Here is an 18,515-nt window from a genome sequence, read left to right as displayed (position 1 = left end):
GTATTGCTTCCTCCAGTTGTTTTTGTCCTTTTCCTGCAATTGTTGAATTTCAGGCTCCTACTCAGAATGGTCAGCCCCACAGCGGATGATGAGGTTCAACTCAAAATCTCAGACTGTGTAACCAGACACACAGCCTGTGCAGCCTTAGGGTCTGATGATCTAGAAGAGACGATGCTTCCACAGAGTTGCTTTTTATATATTTATGTATATCCACAATGTAATGACTTGCCACTTGCCAACCAACACCTAGCTAACAGCACAATTGCCCACCAACACACTGGCCTTGCTAGTGCAACATGTCATCATCCTCTGTCCAACATTCAGCCAATCCTCAGGCAGTGGCCTGAGCCTCTCCCTCCAGCCAACTCCTCAAAACTTTACCGTCTTCTGCATGATGTCATGAGGCAGGGAACAACCCATTTCCCAATTCAGACCAGCTGTCTGGCTCTGCTCCTTCCCCTGCTGCCACAGTTTTTTTCACATGGAGGAATTCAGTTTTACTCTTTTGCTTCACAGGCATTTCTATATCAATGCCATTTTGTCGGCCTTTACGACTGTACTACCAACATCTGCCTCTGACGTCGTGGACAAACATAATAAATTAGGAGGCATTACTTTCAGAGAAGCCCTCATAGAACCTATATACTTGTGCCAAGGAGACCAAAGACACTCTGTAAGCTCACTGCCAGCTTTTGGGTAGTGAGGAATGTTCATGGAAAGCAAGAACACTGCTCAGGCTCAAGGGATGTGTTCATGCCATCCATTATGGATTTTTTGAGTTGTAATTTAAAGATGTAAGGAGGACACACTAAGAGTGGAGCAGGAGAACAAAAGACTCACAATAGAAAACTGCAAGATGGCCAGTTTGAGCAGCACAGGTGGTGAGGTAAAGGAAATAAGTGTGCTCATGTGTAGCTGTCAGCTGGACCCAACTAGTGCAAGAGGATATTGCTGGCATCAGGTGGGAGTCAGGTTTGAGAACTCCTGCAGAGTCCCTCCCTGCCTTCAGTCCCACCACTTGTTGCTGTAGGAGTCTCATCCATCACAAAAAAGGAATGAACTTCCTGCTTTTTGACAGCAACAGCCAGATGATCTGCTTCTGATAACTACTACAGCAGGTCTGGAGCTGTATGTTACAGATGAGATGCTGTGATACCTCTATTAACCTCTCCAGGTTAAGCAGTGCTAAAGGAAGCAGAAAAATGAATGTATCTGTACTCTCTGAAGCTGTTTTGAATTGACTTTCTTTAATTTCCCCGAGGCAAAGTCACAGGAAGGTACTAAAAAATTTCAAAGCAAGGAAACTCAACACCTCAAACTTTGTATAAATAGAGTTTTACGTATATAAAACCCCAGGGTATTTGGCAGTCTGATTAATCTCTAAGCAATAACTAAGGTTTTAAACGCTTTCTCTGAAAACGTAGAGGCTGTAATTCTGGTAAAACGATGTCAACACGCTGTCAGTTACCTCCTGGTAGATAATTACAGAGAACAATAAATGTTTTTGAACTCCTAGATGTGGGCTATATCAAGGGGAGAAGGTTTTAAAGGCAATCCACCTCCCGGCTTGGATGCGCCACTGGCAGACACCTCAGCTGCCTGGTCACTGACTAGCACAGAGCATCCAAGAAGTTCTAAGCGTTATGCGAAGAGCTCACCTCTGTGTTGCAAAACCTTAGCAGCTTGGTCAGAGTTGTGCAAGGGACTCTGCAGCTGGGATGCTGCTGAAGTGTGTCCTCCTGTGTCTCACCTTACAGCAAACGGTAAAACAGGCAGTTGAGAGAAGCATTTAGAAGAAGACAAAGTAGAACTGTAACTAAAAAACCTGTGTAAATGCAGTAGTGTAGTTGTGTGACCATAATTTTCATCTCAAATTAGATGGAAGCCTGGACACTGTGTGAGATGAAGCCAACGAGATGGCACAGTGCAGAGGTGGGTGTTTGGGGAAGTACCTTAGTCAGATTCAAGACACATTTCTGTGTTTTTATATCATAGAATCACGGAATTGTAGGGTTGGAAGGGACTTCTAGAGATCATTGAGTCCAACCCCCAGCTAAAGCATTTCTCTGCAGTAGTTGCACAGGTCAGTGTCCTGATAGGTCTTGAATGAATCAGATCCCCAAAATGTAGACTAAATCCCTCAAAACAGTGATCAGGCCCCCATAAACAGTGATCAGATACTTATAAACAGTGACCAAGTCCCCATAAGCATGGATCAGTTCCCTACAAACATGGATCAGATCTCACTCTTTTCATGATACACAAAGTCCAAGAGTATTTGGGGGTGGGAGATGTTGGCCTTTCTAAAAGTTATTTTATATTTTTAGCTTAGTTTCTGGTAGAGGTAGCAAGTGGACATAATGTCATTTTTTTCTTATATTACCTACAAGCTCACATCTCTTGAGTCCATTTGCCAAATTCAATGAGATCTGACCAACGGGAAGAGATTTCAGAGCTGTCAACTTAAATTATATTCCAGTTAGCTCTGAGCTGCTGCATTACATTCTGTACGCTTAATGAAAATTGGCATTTACATGGAGATAATAGCTCCATTTTGGGCTTGAATTCCCTTGAAAAAAGGCCAAGAGCAGCACTTGCCCCTCCCATATGAGCTGGGTCATTTGTCCTACAGAAGTCAGTCCAAATATTATTATTATTTTAATATTAATAACTGTTTTCCAGTTCGTGAAAATTTCTGGTCTAGCTTTAGCTATTCATTGGTATTAATCATAGATGGGACTACTCCATTATGATGGTGTGAGGGGAAATAAAAGCCTTTATTCAGCTGAACGCTGATTTTCTTCCCTTTCAAGACCTGTGCTCATTGAGTGCATCATAAGCCAGAGAAACAGGCACAGAGTGAGCAAAAAAGAGAATGGAAGTAATGTTGCTAGGGCAACTTTCTCATGGTTTCCAAAGACATTTAAAAAAAAAAAAAAACAACACCAAAAACGTTAGTCACGCTCATTTCTTAATGCATTATTTTTATCTATCAATTTGGAATTTGCTTTGCCATAGCAGCCTGCCAGGAGAGCAGCAGCCACACGCGCTCACCAACAGCATGATGAAGCCTTGTGCGCTGTGCACCAGGAGGAGCTGGTTCATCAGGAGGATGGCCATTAGGTTTCATGCTGAAAACAGCCCAGAATGCATTATTCATGGATATTATTGCACTCTGGTTCTGCAAGAGGAGCTGTGACTCTCTCTGTAGCTGCACAGCCACTGCAATAAAGCTCTACCAGTTATACATTTATTCTCCTCCCAGATACTTGATTTAGCACAGAGCATTTCCAGCATGCCTTGCAAGAAGAAAGATTTCTGTTGATGAACATTTTCACCTTACTTAGTGTGGTTAAGTGAAATTAGGAAATCACAGTTGCTCCTTGTAGGGCTGTGGGGATATTCTATTTTCTTTTTTTTCCCCTCCAAACATGGAGATTACAAAGCCACAAAAAAAAAAAAAAAAAAAAAAAAAAGAAAAGTATTTGGCAAATGGAGAACTTGAAATCATTCTTGTGACATTATTTTTGCTTTGACAGTAAGCGATTTCTTTACTTGAAACAATTAGCTTGCAGGAAAAGCATAGGAAAAAGTGCCATGACTGAAGAAATGCACTTAATCCTGAAAGTGCAGGGAAAGGAGCTTGGCATTTATCTGAATTATGTAACCAAGCCCTCGGTGGAACTGACAAGATTTTCAGGAGCATGTCAGTCCACAAATTCCTTGCAAGTCCTCACTGGGGCACAGAAATTTTCAGTGCTGCTGAAGGTGCTATGTACCCTATCCCACAGAAGAGCACCCACTGTTTTTACGGAGATGTGCCCTTGAGATGTTCACGTCTCTTTGTGGGAGCCCTTGTGCTCACAGAAACCCAGCCAGTGTCTGATGGGAGTGAATCTCCTGCCGCAGCCAGTATGTCACAACAGGAACTGTGCTTCCTCTTTGTGATTCATTCCACCTTCAAAATGAAACCGGCCATTTCCCAGTCCTGTTGGAAATGGGGGAGAAGTATGGAGCCGAGCTATGTTGCTCACAAGTAGCCAAGCCAATTTGTTCACTTAAACAGGCTGTATGTGAAAGCACCCCTATCTTCAGAGCTCAGGGTCTGAGTGCAGAGGCTGTGAGGGATTTCAGAAGAAGATTGTGGCAAAGTTGCTATGCAGAATAGAATCATACAATCATTTGAATTGGAAGGGACCCTCAAAGACCATCTGCTCCAACTCCCCTGCAGTGAACATCTCAGACAGGTGCTCAGAGCCCTGTTCAGCCTGATCTTGAGTGCCTCCAGGGATGGAGCATCCACCACCTCTCTGGGCAACCTGTGCCAGTGCCTCGCCACCATTACTTTAAAAAACTTGTTCCTTCTATCCAATCTAAATCTCCCCTCTTTTAGTTTGAAATAATTTCCCCTTGTCCCATCACAACATACTCTGCTAAAGAGTTTGTTCCCTTTCTTCTTGTAGCCCTGCTTTAGATACTGAAAGGTTGCTAGATGTTGGAATTCTTTGAGAAATGAATGGAAGTACAGGTCATAAACTGGCCTTGTCCTCACAGCATTTCTGCAGTAGATGGTCTTCAGATACCCTGGTTTCAAAATTGCTGTTGTCCCTGCAAAACCTGCTTTGAACAAAGACTATCACTTATCACTTATACGGTGTCACTTTACACTTATCACTTTATATGATGTTTTGTTTTGAGATCTTGTCTCACAAATAACAGGTAATGGAACCTTGGATGCAGCTTCAGGAACTTATCACCTTTTAACAGCTTCCTAGAGCTCCAAAGTCTCTCCTTGCTGGTGGAGAGGGAAATACCTGGGTTTTATTCAGGATGATGAACATCCAGATAACAGACAGACTGTGGCTGGCATGACCAGGGGGGTTGACATCCTCACTCCATGTCAGTTTGTTAGAGATTTTGTCTCTGAGGACACAAGCAAAAATTTTGTACGTTGGTCTTTGTTGGGCCTTTTGTGTCACGTGCCAGGCTGTTTCATGTGAGTAACTCACCTGGTGCTCAGCAGATTCACTCTCCAGCCTATTAGATGATTCTGTGAAAGCAGATCTGCAAAGTCTGACTTTCTGCACCAAGATTTACCTCTTCCTCAGCCGGGTGGGATGATGCAAACCCCAAACCTTGTTTCTGTTCTCCCAAACCTACCATGACACCACACACACTCCTCACCATTTGGTTTTGCTGTGTTAATGTTGAAAAACACCCTGGAGCAGAAAGCCTTGTCCAGGTAGTATTTGTCTGCTCGTTCTTTTGTTTCCCTCATGGTAGGGATAGCATTACTGCAAAATACTTCTGCAAAGTACTGTGAAATTAAAAAACTGCTAGATGAGAACCAAGAACATAATTTTTTAAAGGCAGTTTCTGTGCTCAGATGGTTTTCTCTCTCACAGTTCTTACAACAACATCCAATGAAACATGTGAGAAAAAAAGCCATGGAAGGAGTTTATGTGAGCAGATGTTGCCACAATCAGGTACAGCTTATTAATTCATTTATCAGTGCTACATCTGTCTGGGAATACATGGTTTAGAAGAAAAAAAGATGTTTCAGGACTTGCCTACACACAGCTGTTAGTCCCACGGTGAGATGAATTTAGTTGAACTGGTGAGGTGTTACTGCTGCTCAGCTCTGAACTGTTTTCTTTTTTTCTCAGGGATAGTTCTGCATACCTGACAGACTGAAAGAGATCCTGTGTTATTTCATTTCTCTCTGGGAGACTGATGTTGAGTTTAAATTTAACTTAAGATGAAAACATTTGGTATTCTTCAGAGAAAATATGTTCTGATACCCTCCAAATGATTGAGAATCAGAAAATTCAGAACACCTAAATGAGAGGCTTTTAAAGTCATTACTTTTTATACTTGGAGCAGGAGTAGCAACATTGTTTCCCACTCTTATGAGTCATGACTAGAGGTAACAAAAACTCCTTCAGAATGTGATGACTGAAAACGGGTTGTAGATGTTCATGTATTTTCAGCAAACAAAAAACAGCCTGAAAAAAGCATGTTGTAGATTGGCAGTATTGTTATGATCTTATGAAAAATTCACATTTTCCCTATCAGCTGACTAGAGCCTACAGCAGTGTCTGTAATTGCTATTGTTACGCTAAGTCATTATTTACATTGCAGTTGTGCCTGGAGATCTTAAGCATGCATTCATATCTTATTGTGGTAGGTGCAGACACATGGAAAATAATAAAACAAAATGTCATCTCACAGCCTGTTTCATTTTCCCTCTTTCCCAGCTGAGAAGGAAGGGCGAAAGGGCAGGCTGTCTCTCTGACTGTTATGCCGAATGCCCTGGTCTTGTCTCTTCAGCATTAAATTGTGGGTTTGAATGACTGGGTGCCATGCACTCTTTTTCAGTACAAAGAAACCTCATTTGAGCCATCAAACTAACCTAAATGATTCTATGATTCTGTGTGATGGGACTCGTTAAGTCGAGTTGATGGTTGGACTTGAAGACATTGAAGGAATCCTCCAATCTAAACAGTTCTGTGATTCTATGATCACTGTGATTCTATGATCAGTGCAAAGAGACTTTCACATAAATAGAAAATTTGAACAGTTTCTCCTATTGTCTTATTTTGCTACAACAAATCCTTTCCCACCTTTCCTCTTCAAGGTCTTTCTCCTTTCCAGCTCTCCAATGTGGTGACTTCCCAGTCCAGAATAGTTTGTATTTTTGTTCTATTGACAAACTTTACTCATATCATTTTATGATACTATGAATACACTTTACACTGTCCAGGTTTGTGGCCTTCAGTACAGGAGGGATGTGCAGCTATTGGAGTAGGTTCAGAGGAGGGCCACAGAGATTCTCAGAGAACTGGACCACCTCTCCTATGAAGACAAGCTGAAAGAATTGGGATCATTCAGCCTGGAGAAGAGAAGGGGAGACCTCACTGCGCCTTTCAGTTCTTGAAGGGAGCTTATAAGCATGAAAAAGAGCAACTTTTTACGTGATCTGATAGCGATAGGACAATGGGAATGGCTTTAAACTAAAAGAGGGGAAATTTAGGTCGGATGTGAGGAGGACATTCTTTATCCAGAGAGCAGTGAGGCAGCTGCTGCCCATGGAAGCTGTGGTGCCCCATCACTGAAGGGGCTCCAGGCCAGGTTGGATGGGGCCCTAGGCAGCCTGAGCTGGTGGTGGGCAGCCCTGTCCGTGGCTTAGGGTTGGGAGAGCTTAATTGTCCCTTAGAATCATAGACTGGCTTGAATTGTATGGTTTACAGAGATTAATTTTGAACTGTGGGGCCCACTGTGATAATTCCTGCAGGGAGTGAATCTAAAACCTTTTACATGGAATAGATTTCAGCTTCAACAACAGAAAGGGCAGTCTCACTTCAAAAGGTGGCCAGAGAGCTATGGGGTTCTTCACACTTGGCAGTTGTCAGGACCTAGCTGATAAAGTGACTGCCTTCAGGATGCAGTGTTTAGGGATAGTCCTTCTCCAAGCAGAAGATGGGATGAATGACTTTGAAAGTCTTTTCCCTGTGCTGTGGAACAGATGCCCTGTTTAGAGCAGAGCATTATTGTGCTTAGCAAGTTGTAAGAGCATAGACAGCTGCCGTCTCTCCATCTGGTTCCGGAACTGATTGCTCCCCAGTTGTCATTTGCTGACCCAAGACTACAGAGTGGGTACGTGTGGAAGCATTTTGGAGGGCCATACAGAAGGAACCCCTTGTGTGTCCAGGGCTGGCAGGTGCTTACTGCAATTTGCTCGTTTCTTTTTGATTTGTCAAAGCCAGAGTTCACATGGGTCACTTCAGTCCTTTCATCTGGGTACAATGAAGTGTGTCCCTGAGCTATTTGCACTCCACTGAGATCTACACCTGTATCTTTGCTGGCATTTATCTCCTGTACCTCCTCCCTGGTTCCTTGCTTTCACCTTATTTTACGTGTAGCCCACTAACATTTAGCTGGGCATTCTGAAATCACTATTTTATTTTGTTCTGGTACAGTATTAGTTTGTTTAGTCTGTTTGGGATTTATGTTTTTAAGCCCTTCTCTGATTTAATGAACCTCTCTACTCTGCCTCACTGGAGGAGTTGCTAACAGATGGTTGGCATTTGTTTTTCCATTTAAAAGATTGAAAAGCAACCCTGTGAGGTTAGCGAGATGCCCAGGTGCCTCTGTTGCAGCTAGGCTATTTGGCTGTGTTGCTGTACCATCTTCCACAAAGCTCCTCACTGCCTTGTCCCTGCCAGAGCTGCTCTGGCTTCCAGCAGTGTGATATTCCTGCAGTCCAGAGGGGAGGCCTTGCTTTGCACACCACACAGACCAGACTGCATGGGATGTTTCTATCAGGAGCTTCGGCCCAACCCCTCAGGAATTTAATTCCAGTCCTTGGCCAGTGGGTTAAGACAGCAGCATCCTTTGCTCCTCAGGAAGGATTCTAGGTCACTGTGGGTTATTAAGCCAGTATTTGCTTGCTGGGCCTCTTTGGGCAAAGGGCAAAAGCCTTATAGACATGGGAGACTGCCTTTCTCCCTAAGAGACATCAAGCTGATCTTACTCAACCCACACAAAATAAATGAATGTCCTGGCACAAATGAAACTCACCAGATTTTTCTAATAACTCTCTCCTCCATCAATGTGAAGAAACAAAGAAATTGTAGAAGGAAAGCTGTGAAGACTTTCCAGAGAAACCCTAGTATTGACAGACTGGTCGCTTGCTGCTGTGTAGGCCGAGCCATCACTAATGATGCGACCAAGGCCTGCTTCCTCCAGCAGTCCCCCGAATTTCCCTCTCTTCACTAAAACAGTTGCTGTCCTCTGATGCCCTGCAAAGGAATGAGTGCTCCTGGCTGCACTGGTACAGCGATAAGTACTGGTAAGGACTTATTTTCTGTCTCAAAATTTGGATGTAGCTTATCTCTTTTGGAAGATAGGATATCATGGTATGCACGTAGATGTTTTATCTAAACCTGGCTTCTGCATCAGGGCAAGTTTGGTTCGACAGCTGAGGCACAGCTTTGTCTCTTTTCTTTATACAATATGGCATGTGTCACAGAGCAAGAAATCTCTGACTGAGGCTGCTTTAAAGAGGGCAGAGACATAAGGCATATTAAATTTCCTGTCAGATGAAGTGTATCAGAAGGCCACTACCTCTTGTCCTAAGTTATGTTGCACCAGGGGAGGTTCAGGTCAAATATTCAGAAACATTTATTCTCTGTAAAAACGATGAGGTATTAGAACAGACTGCCCAGGGAGGCGGTAGATTCAGCATCCATGGAGGTGTTCAAGAAACAGGTAGATGTGGCACTGAGGTACATGGTCTAGAGCAGTAACAGGCATGGGCTGATGGTTAGACTAGGTGATCTTAGAGGCCTTTGCAACCTTAATGATTCTATAAACTAAGTATGGGTAGAGATTTGAACCTCCTACACAAAGACTTCTTTTAGAAGTGTTTCAATGAGTCAATTTTTTTTTTTTTTTAATTGGATATACTCACACAGAAAAAAAATCCTATCACCATTAGTTATTTCATGTGCTCCAGTGAATGTAATTCCTCCCCTGTTTCGACCCATGGCTGGTACATGCACAAGCTATTTATTGTACAGTGTTTTTTAAAAAAGCTTTTGCCACTGAGATTGTGGAAATACAGATAATGGGTGAAACCTCTACCCTGTAAGGGCAGTTACTTACTGTGACAGTCCTCTGGTCTACTTCAATTGAGGAAGGCACATGAATGCCTGCCCATAGAAATAGCTGGCCATCAAGGTGCTTATTGTGATAAGTAAACTACTAAAAAGTCAAATTTATATGGCAAAAGAAGGTAATAATGGTGCTTTCTAGTAGGACACAAACTCTCTAGAGCAATAGCAGAAAAAAAAAGAAGGAAAATTTGCTCATCTCCCTCCAACAACCAGTGACAGCTCAAGGAACCCAATCTCCATCCAGAGAGATACTGCTCTGTTAGCTGCTAACCCTTAAATAAAATTGAGGAGGGGTTTGATCCTGGCTCTACCCCTTCCAGTCACTCAGGGGCACTGCTTGCACCTGAGCTCCCTGGGTTAAGCATGCCTTCTCACCTGGTGCTCATCTATTGTTCAGACTGTGACCTGGCAATTCCACTGCACATGTTGTTAACAGATCGCTTGAGGGAAAAAAATAATGACAACCAAGTAAAATTTGGCTTTTGTACAGTCCTCATATTAAATGATATACCTTTGTTTATAGAAGAAAAACAAGTATGTTGGAAAACAAACAGTATCTAGCTCTTTCCTTATTTCCTCATCAAAGTGTCATTCCCGATCCTGCAGGGTCTGGTCATTGGATCTGGATATAACGCTTGCACTCCATGTCTCTTATTGCTGTTTACTTTCCTCTTCTGAATTATGCTGCCTTATGTTAGAAGGGTTATGAAGGGACACACCAGAAATATTTTAATGTCCTATAAAATAAGGTTCTTAATGAACAGCAGAACTAACTAAACCTTGCAGCCTAAATAAGCCTGGTTCATGGCCTGTTTCTTTTGTAGGCAGCTTCGCCTCTGTCATCCATGATGCCTGCAGGTAATGATGAGCTGCATCCCTGCTCGTCAGCCAGCCAGAGCATTTGTGCTGATGGGTTGCTAGCTGCTGCCAAGCACAACTTACAACAGACAACAGAAACACTTCCTGGACTGCTATTCTATAGCTAGATGCCAGTTTTCACAAAACTTGTAGCGGTACAACATCCTGGAAACATCAACTGCTCAGTGACACCGAATGGTGAGTTAAAATGTATTACATGAATATTGAAAGGTACTTGAGAAATGTGATCTCTTAAACACCATGGATGCGCAGAATCAGGCCAAAAAGAAAGAGCAGCATATATTATATGTACAACCAGGACCGATTGCTTGTGTCTTTATCTCTTTTTTGTCTCTCTGCAAAAGATCTGTTGTTAAACAGTTTAAAGAATCTAAAAGATCAGAATCTAACTCAGTGTTTTTGCTTTTGCTCCTGCTGCAGAAAATATATTGAATGCACGTTCTGCAAAAATTAAGTACGTTAACATAAGTTATTTTGTCAGAACAGCAATGTCTTCTTTGAAGTATCAAAGGATGTTGTTTTTATTGTTTTTATTCTTTTTATTCTTTTTATTATTATTATTTTATTGACTGCAAAGTCTAGACCAAGGATGTCTAATCTTTTGGCTTGCTTGGGCCACAATGCGTGAAGAGGAATTTTCTTGGGCCTATTTAAAATATCTGAAACAATTAAAGTATAACAGAACTTTAAAAATATACATTTTATTAAAACATAAAATAGAGAGTAGCAAAACCATAAAATCAGTCAGATATTTGACCTTGTTTTTGTGAAACTAATGCATCAGGATGGTTCAGTGGCAGTGACTGCAATTCTTAGTGAGTTCTCAGGTGCTCCTCAGAGGTTTCTGATGACATTTTACTCTTCCTGTGCTTTGTCCTTGAAAACAGTTGTTCATTATATACTGCCAAAAAGCAATGACATGAATAAGGCTGATTGTGAAGGGACGTATGTTTTTGTTTGGTAGGAGAGGGCTTATAAAAGTCTGATATAGAGATATAGTCACATTTTTCTTTGAGTTGTGCATCTGATTCCATTTGCAAATTTGCAGGTAATGTATTTATGTCAACTGAAAATGGATTCACAAATATATCAAGTAATTGATTTTTTTTAATTTTTTTTGCAATCTTGAAACCTATTCTCAAATTCCTTTATCACAATGGAGAGCACAGCTGTGTATTTTTCACTGTTCACAGAAATGTGTTCAGCCAATGTTACTTGCCATAACTTCAGTTTGCCATAATGTAAGTTTCATTTTGAACGCTGTTATGGTATGAAACACAGCACAGATAAGCTGATTTTCACCTTGAAGATGCGTGTTTAGCTCATTCAAATGAGCAGTCAAATCCATCAAAAATGCTAAATCTGAGCCATTTTTCATCTTCAAGTTCTGGCACAATTTTTCCTTTTGATTCCATAAATGGTTTGATTTTATTTTGCAAACCATAAAACATTTTTAGCACTTTACCCTGACTTAGCCACTTCCAATCAGATATGTAAAACATGCCCTCATTATCAGCATCCATACTTTTAAGGAGCTCCCAGAATTGACGATGATTCAATCCCTTGGACTTTATGGAACTCACAGCTTTGGTGATGATTTGCATGACACTATCTATTTTTAAAGCTTTCTTACATACATTCTCTTGATGTACAATGCAATACTATTTCCTCAAACGTGAGCTGCTGGCAGCATACGCATTGTCTTCTATTAGTGTTATTAGCCCCACTTTTTTACCAACCATCACCAGGGCAGCATCAGTAGCTTTTACCAGATATGTTGACAAAGGTTAAAGAAAATAACTTTAATATCACTTTTACAGCTTTGTACAAATCAAAAGATTTAGTTGTGTGTTTTAATGGCACCATAGAAGCCATTTCATCAGTGACATTATATTCATTATCAATGTCTCTAATAAAAACAGCAAGTTGAGCTGTAACCATAGCATCAGTACTTTCATTTGTCACCAAAGCATAAAAATTGAAATTAGCAGCTTTACTCTCCAAATTTGTTTTGATAGATATTCCTGCTCCTTCATTTTACCTGGCTACAGTCTCATGAGACTATATAAATATCAGTGGTTGTCTTATGGAGTGCCCTTGGGATGAAAGCAGGAATAGCTATAATTATGAAGAACTAAGTGCAGCAGTCCCTAAAGTGCTGTTAGTACCTAATTGGAACACAATAGGTAAAAACCTCATTGTTTTGACAACAGAAAAAGGATAATGCAAGATCCTCCAATGTACATGTGGTAAGCAGCTAGAGGATGTGAACAGGGAGAAGATATGAGCAGTTTCACACTTCTTAAGGAGGAATGCAATATATGTATCTTTCTAGTGCTACTGGGAAACAACTGCTGTTTTTACTGAATTATTTCAAATGACAAAGCAAAACTTCCTTTTACTGTAAGCATCTAGAATTGTTGACCAATGCATATTATAGGCAAGCCTTGGTAAGAAGAAGCTTATGAGCTTTGTACTGCATGATCCAAGGTGCAAAGAAGGACAAAAAGTCTCTTGCAATTCTGAATTACTGTGCCAGCACCTGTAGTAGGGCTCAGAAGCTCTGTGTTCAGGATGTCGACATTGCCTCAGTAGAGGAAAGAAAGATATTCTTCAGCACTGTTGCTCAGATTTGCTTTATGACGAAGTTTTCACAGAGCTGGGAGATTCCCTTCTGCGCTGATAAATATAACATTAAGCAAAAAATATCTAATGATGTATCTTATAGAACAGATACACTTGACAAGTAATTTGAAAAGGTGGCAGCTGAACCTACGCAAGACAGATGTCTCGGTGCGCACAGAAAGAACTTCAAGCCTGATTTTTGAGAAGGAGAAAAAAATACGAAAATATTTCTTTGAACAAAATTAGAAGCATGCAGCTTTCTGCATTTGATTTGCCAAGGCAATAGGTTGCTTTTTACAGGGGGGAAAAAAAAAGTGAAAGACAGCGAAGACAGTGTGCCTGCTCAGCCTGGTTTAGATGGAATTGGCATGTCCCCTAAGGATTAGACAACCATATATATTATATAGAAGTAATACATGTATAATGCGAGGATTACAAACTTCTGAGAGTGGGTGGCTTGTCACAGCCTCTGCACATTTCCAAGTGGTGGAACACGGGAAGGATACAGCTAAACCTTGTAGTTTTGCTGGGTTTGATGATTTGCTTACATCTGAGATCATTCCACTGACTTTGAGATCCTTGCTTCCTCAGAATAGCAAGGTCACACCATTTCACCACAGCACTTAAAATATGCTCCTTATCTCCAGCCAGTGAGCTGTGGCTGTTCTCAGTTGTCTGTGTTGCAACTCTGTCTCTCGGCGTGGAAATCCCACTGCATAACTCCCGCTAAGCCTTTCCCTGGATGCTAGCTGTAATGCAGATTGGTATGGTCAAATTTGTCTGACCCTCCTGTGTCTCCTGGCAAAAATAGCCATGGCAATGTCTTGAGGCTGAGAGATGTCAGGTCAGCTTCCATATGGTGGCCAAGACACTCCTGCAAGGCAAGCTGCCATGCCTAGAAGGGAATGGAAGGGAACAGTGAATGAACTTAGATGAGAAACTTGCTCGAAAATATCCAGCATTTCTCTTTTGTGAAAAAGGTACACATGGTACTTCTAGGAAACGCATCTTCCTTGTCATGCTCTGCTGAAGGCAAATTCACAGGAGAACAGACAAAAAAGAAAAAGCTCCACTTATCTGCTGTACTTCCCTTTTCTTGCAGCTCACTGCCAAGTGCAATAAGCCTTGTTTTGGTATAGGCTGAAGCATCACAGGCAAAACTTGATTTCATTATTACATTTCATTTGCTTTCTTGGCATTGTCTTGTTCCTGTCAGGCTCTCTGATAATCCATTTTTCTTTTCATTTTGCTGTTTTCTTCCATCCACTTACGTTTACTTAGTGCCCAAATCAATCTCCTGTTACCAGTCATTTATCTCAAATCCTTCCACTTCATAGAGACTACAAATGACTTGGAAAAGTCACTTGTGTTTTATTTTCAAAGGTCATTTGCCAATAACAATGCAACATCACATCAGGTTTCATACTTGATGGAAATCAGCAAAATAGGTCATTTTTTCCTCCCATAAATGAACTCTACATTTGCTTATTTGGACTTCAGCTTTCTCCTTGGACTCCAGTGAGTGATGTTTCCAAGTGCTCAAAAGCACTTGGCGCACCAAACTGAACTGGGAGCCTGATAGTTCGCCGTGTTTCTTCTTTTGTTTTGCTTTGGTTATGATAGCGGACACATTCTGATGGGTGTGCTTTAAATCAGAAAAATCCTCCTAATAGCAACCGACAGTTTAATTGGTGTCTTGGCTTTTCTGTTCTTCATTTTTGGCAGCAGCACACCTACTACTGCACAATGTCTAATCCGGCACTATTAATATACTAAGCTCAGCAGCATGTACCTGCAATCTATTTCAGAAAAAGAACATGTATAAATGACCATGCAACAGCATTTCTTTGTGGGGAGGCTGTTGCTTATACAGTCAAGGACATGCTGTTCCTGTGCATGAAAACAGAAAGGAAATTGAGAAAATTGAAAACAATTCCATTGAAAATTGAAAAAGAAATTGAAAGAAAATTGAAACTGCATGAAAATGAAAGGTCAAAAATGGCAATAAGACATCGGAAGGAAGGGGATGACCACTCCAATAGCATTATACATTTTAACAGTCTTTTTGAAGGGTTGCTAAGTACTCTGGGGAAGAGGTTGTAAATACTTTCCACGCAGGAAAGGGCAAAAATTTGAAACTGAACCTACCTCAGTGGCATTGGCACTGGAGCAGTAGGTGAAATGTCAAGGCCCTGCAAATATAGTGAAAATAAATGGCTGGGTAGAAAGGTGAAATCCCAATACTGCTGAGGAGTAGACAGGAGAACAGATCCTATCTGTATTAGATATCGCAGAACCTGTGCAAACCCTGCCTTCATTCCTCTGCTCCCAGAACCACTAATTTCCTCACACTGCCTCTTTCCTTTAAAAGATGGGTAATAAACTACACTGAAATTAACATTTCCATGACGACACGCTGATTTTAGTCTTGTTCTCAAAGTTCAAAATTTTTAAAGAGTCTGTTCAGAATTCTTTCACTGATGTATTTTTTTTCTGATCTTTTTTTTTTCTTAGAAAGGATTGGCCATTGACTGTGTTCATTTCCTTCTGCATCTTTTCAGCATTGTTTTTTTATTGGTTTGTTTTATATTTCTTTTTGTTTTTCCCCACTGCATTCAGCAGCATCAGCAGCGCTTGGTTCGTCAGATAAATACCTCATGGTGCCTGTGACATTTCCCTGCCTTTGTATTGCTGAAGATAAACTGCTGTGGCTGGAGTGATAAAAACATGTTGCAGAATGAGTTTTTATAGTCTGTTGGGTAATTCTGGCTGCACAGAGGATCATTTTCTTTCATGTGGCCTGCAGGTGAAACCACAGTAATGACAAACACCGTGAAAAGAGATTTTACATGGAGAGGTACCTCATCATTGTCCCTCTGGCTGATTTCATTTCCCTGTGAGGAAAACAAACCCAAAATCTGGAGTGTCTTATCTCCTCAGCAGTCTCAGCTGAATATGTGGGATTAGGGGTTGTTTCTCGGAAATGAAGAAAACAGACACACCAGGAGAGTTGTACCAGGCCTGCTGGCACTGTGTGGTGGTGTCTCATGGGCATTTCTCACCATGAGCCTGCTTTTTATCAAATTCTCTCTTTTTTTCCCCACAGAGAAGTAGTGATGTGAAAAAAAAATCTGGTTATGAAGAAAGCCCTAAGGGATTGATCAGGCAATGGCATGGGTTCTACCTGATCAAATCTCCTCTTTGCCAGCATCTATATCAAGGCTGCTTAAAATATTTGGCATGCATTTCCCTGCCATTCAAGTGCTTCTGTTTGCAGGTCCTGGGGGGCTATGGCTCTGCCTTTGGATTCTCCTCTGTTGGGCCATGTTTGAATACTTTGTGGATTTTGTTCTGTTTGAGGGTTGTCTTAGCTGTTAGAGAGTAAACTTTAGTTGTGTGCAGGTTCAAAGCACAGTTTCCTTCCTGTCTTGCAGTAGTTTGGAATATAGACTTGACTTTTAAAATGTAAAGTCTAACTAGTTGCTTAGGTTTTAGTGTCTTCATACAACAGCTTGGGGAAATGGAGGAGAGCGACTTGTATCAGTAGCAGGCCAGCAGAGAAAAGGCACTTCAGAGAGATGGAAACTATTTGTGGGCTGAATTTATCAAGTGGTCTTGTCTGAGAAAATAGTTTCCACAAGTGATGAAATACTTCCCCTCACACAGTCCTTTAAGCAGGTTCCCTATGCCATGCCATGCAAAATCAGAACATGTGAATAGCCACAGATACGCTGTTGGAAGGATGAAGGGTTTCACTACAGTTAAGTTAAACACAGCTTTTTTGACTCAGAGCATAGCTAACAACTGTTCAAAGTACTTAGAATCATAAAGTCACAGAATGGCTTGGACTGGAAGTGACCTTAAAGGTTATCTAGTTCCAACTTCTTGTTGGAACCTCATAGAGAAGAATTTCTTCCCAATTTCCAGTCTAAATCTACTCTCTTTTAGTTTAAAACCATTACTGCTTAACAGTTTAAAATTTGTATAATGTCAGGTGTGCCTTTGTGGGCCAATCCACATCAAGTAAGTTCTTCCTTGTATATACCATAACCAAGTCTACAAACTGGCTGCATTCTACAATAAGCATCCTAGAAATCTGCCGCCACTAATGGTACCAACAGTTACAGGATTTTATTTTGGACCACTGGCTCATGGAAGAAAAAGTGTACCCTGTGTCAGTACCTCGTGGGTGAGCTCTGTTCTGTATCTGTAGGCAGGTGTGAGCTGAGGGCTGGAAGAGTGGAAGGAATGCAGTGGGTCACAGCTTCACATTGCAGCATTTACTCTTGGCTCTCAAAGCTAAAGTGCACTTCCTTTTGAAGAGAGAAAAACCCTAACCAGGATCAGAAAGACAGGTGTTGGTGGTGGCAAAGTGAATGAACTCTCTCATTTCTGGCAAGGAACAGTGGAACAAAATCAATACTTTAATAAAAACAATTTAGTATTTCACACTTGCACTTCTTTCTGTCTTTCAGCACGTTGCAAATAACAGAGTGGTTGTAAATTAAGCTACCCTGCTAAGTAAGCAACTTAGGCTGGCCTTAGGAAGATGAGACCAATTAATTTCTATTCACAATATTCTACTCCCTTAGATCACAAGCTTCTCTGGGGGCAGCACTGCCTTATTGCTATCTCTATCCCTTCTGGTATGCAGGATGTAGACCTGCAGCTGTGAGGAGAGAAATCCACTGTCCTATGATGAAAGGATAAGAATAAGCGATAAGGATTAGATGGAATTTCCTTGTGCAGGACAATTAGGAGATCAGGCCCAGCCAGCATGGGTTCATGAAAGGCAGGTCCTTCTTGACCAATCTGATCTCCTTCTATGATTGGGTGACCTGCTTGGTGGAAAGGGTATTAATGTAGTTTACATAGACTTCAGCAAAGCCTTTTACACCATCTCCCACACTATTGTTGTGGAGAAGCTGGCAGCCCATGGCTAGGACAGATACACTTATCTGGATAAAAAACTGGCTGGAATGCCAGGCCCAAAGAGTCGTAGTGAATGGAGTTAAATCCAGCTGGTGACTGTTCACAAGTGGTGTTCTTCTGGGATTGGTACTGGGGCCTGTCCTGCTTAATATCTTTATTGATGATGTGATTGAAGAGATTGAATGCACCTTCAGTAAGTTTGCAGATGACACCAAGTTGGAAGGAAGTGTCAATCTGCCTGAAGGTAGGAAGAGGGATCTGGATGGACTGGATGGATGAGCTGAGGCCAACAGGATGAAGTTCAACATGACCAAGTGCCAGGACCTGCACTTTGGTCAAAATGACTCCATGCATTGCTACAGGCTTGAGGCAGAGTGGCTGGAAGACCGTGTGGAAGAAATG

The sequence above is a fragment of the Phasianus colchicus genome, chromosome 2 (genome assembly GCF_987193195.1).
Source record: "Phasianus colchicus chromosome 2, bPhaCol1.hap1.1, whole genome shotgun sequence".
Lineage (NCBI taxonomy): Eukaryota > Metazoa > Chordata > Aves > Galliformes > Phasianidae > Phasianus > Phasianus colchicus.
The sequence above is the reverse complement of the archived record's forward strand: the minus strand, read 5'-3'. Positions refer to the sequence as shown.